The 2,454-nt window shown below is 38.8% G+C and overlaps 1 long non-coding RNA gene across 1 annotated transcript; it reads right to left on the bottom strand.

Moving 5' to 3' along the window:
- Positions 1-359: 359 nt before the first annotated feature.
- LOC120435489 lies at positions 360-2,140 on the bottom strand. Its single transcript, XR_005609764.1, has 3 exons — positions 1,892-2,140; positions 1,757-1,818; positions 360-1,012 (listed from the first exon to the last, which is right to left on the bottom strand). It is a non-coding gene; the product is annotated as an uncharacterized LOC120435489 (long non-coding RNA).
- Positions 2,141-2,454: the final 314 nt, after the last annotated feature.

Genomic DNA, 2,454 nt, shown 5'->3' with positions numbered 1-2,454 from the left:
GGAATCCCTGGCTAGAAGGACACAACCCACATATAAGTTGGTCGGAAGAAAGAACTAAGCTGAAGTTTGTTTTTCCAGTCAAACCACTTACAGTGAGCCCTGCTAACTCAGTCTCTGGGCCTGCTGAATGTGAGTCACCTAATCTGTCTCTAATCCTGAGTAGTACCGTGAGCAATAGCAACTATAGCTGGCTTTTTGTTGAGTAGAAAGATAAAACTCTTAGACCATGTATTTGACTAAATCAGATCGCTAGAGGAACAAGAAGTGAAAAGCAGTTTTTAATAAACACGAGGACACTTTGAGTACTTGGTAATATCTTTTAGTCTAACAAATGCACCTGCAGTATTCTAAGCCTTTTTTAATGATGTCTTCAGAAATTTCCTGAATGTGGTTGTTTTTTCTTTTTGTTTTACCTTGACAATACTATGACTGTTTTTCAAGGATCTATATCACCTTCACTTCTGTTTCAAGAAGGTTTTCAGGAGATACAACAAGGATCCATCACAGTCCCAGTTTCACCCCAGCCTTCACCCCCATTAATAGTTTGTTGTAAAGGTCAATGCTTCAGACTCTGGGGTGGGGGCAATCTTCTTACAGTGCTGTACTGTACAGTACTCTTCTTACTGACCCAGAAGGTAAACTACACTCGTGCACATTCTACTCATAGTGATCTGCTAGCAGTTCAACTAGCTTTCAAGAATCATCCAAATTTGTCATATCTTCAGTCACCTACAACATCTCAATTCCAGGCAACCTAGACTGTAATTGCTCTTTGGCAAATTCAAATTCACAATGGCTTACCGCTCTGGTTCCTGTATTTCTGTAGGGCTGACCTGGGAAAATGAAGATGTCATTCAGCAGGCTCAGCAGAATGAACATGATTCCAGAATCAGCTTCACAAACCAACTGTATGTCCTGTCTTCAGTCCACTCACAAGTTATCCACTAGGTCCACACCATCAACTTTACCTGCCATCCAGGAGTAAACCACATCTTTTCATCCTCTGGCAAGGCTATAAAGGAACACAATCCAGAATGCTCAGTTTGCACAAGAAGTAAGAGCAACTCTCAGCCAGTCTCAAGCCTGTTACAGCTACTGTGTATACCTAGCTGCCCATGGTCTTCCCAATGAGCCAATAATAAATATTCAAAAGGGCAAAAACACAGGTCTTTCAAAATGAACTGCTCATTGGTTTCCATTTTAGAAATTGCAGTGTTTAAAGTTTAACTGCATACAACATCTGTCAAAAAAAACAAAAACTAAACCCTTCGATTGTATGTACGTGCCATACTGAAATTAAATTTTTTTAAAGAAAACATTTTCTGAAATGCAAAAATATATAACTAATCTAAAGTACAGTCAAAAGTCAAAGTCAAATAAAATAAAATGCATAAGCAACTTAAACTAAGGCTTTAAAAATGTACTTTTACTCTGTCTTCTTGGAAGGCTTTCTGATATTGATAGGAGGTTTTTATGCTGCTAAAAAAAAAGATGTTATAATGGTGCAGACATTAATTAATATTAATAATAATTCAGCGTCCAACTTAACAGCCTTCAGGTCAGTGGCTCAGGGTTTTACTGGCCCATTTACATTTTTATTGGCTTGTGAAAAAAAGCTTTTATTTTTATATTTTAAATATTAATGCAATTTAATTAATAAAATATTTTATATTATTTCACATTCAATTCAAAACATGTTACAAAACCCTTTAAGTTAATATGGCCTAGTACACCCCATGCCCCCCTTTAGACTCACCCCTGTTTGCTGCAGGTATCACTTCCATGTAAAATAGAACGGCTGCCTCAGCCTTCAGCGAGCTGTATAATTTAACCAGTCTGGTATCAGTTAACAGTTCACCTGCATATTTTAATACAACTTCGGGAGACTTACTGCAGATTTTTCTCTATATAAAACAAACGGCGGTGGATGGAGCAGTGTAAAGTTTCTTCGCGTCGGAGTGTGCTGATCAGGCGCTTTGATGAAGGACTCACGCTCGGTTTTCCCCAGTAAAGATTTAAATGATGATTACAGGAACCACGCTGCTGTTTTGGACGCTAAAAACACGTTTTCTTTCACTCAGCCTGAGCTCAGCGTCTCGGTAAGGGTCCGCCTCTTTGCTCTTTACGGTGTGTAAACAGACTCCGGCTCCACGTTTAGCTGTGCCAGCGTCATCGTCACTGCCATAACCCATCATCGTTGTGTTATCAGTTGTTTTGTTTAAAATTTGAGGGTTTGTGGGGTTATTTTTGTCAGACTTTTTATTCACACGTTTGCATTGCACGTCTGTTTTTAGTCGCAAATGTGGGTGAAGCACTCGTGTTTACATCGTTTAACACATCTGCCGTGCTTTAAAAGAAGCATCGAAGCAAAGATATTTATAATCGAATTATTCAAATTACTCGACTAGTCGTTGCAGCGCTACTAATGATTAAACGTGTTTTCTAGCTCCATGA

Source organism: Oreochromis aureus, linkage group 22, assembly GCF_013358895.1.
Source record: "Oreochromis aureus strain Israel breed Guangdong linkage group 22, ZZ_aureus, whole genome shotgun sequence".
In the NCBI taxonomy this organism is placed as follows: Eukaryota; Metazoa; Chordata; class Actinopteri; order Cichliformes; family Cichlidae; genus Oreochromis; species Oreochromis aureus.
The sequence above is the reverse complement of the archived record's forward strand: the minus strand, read 5'-3'. Positions and strand labels throughout refer to the sequence as shown.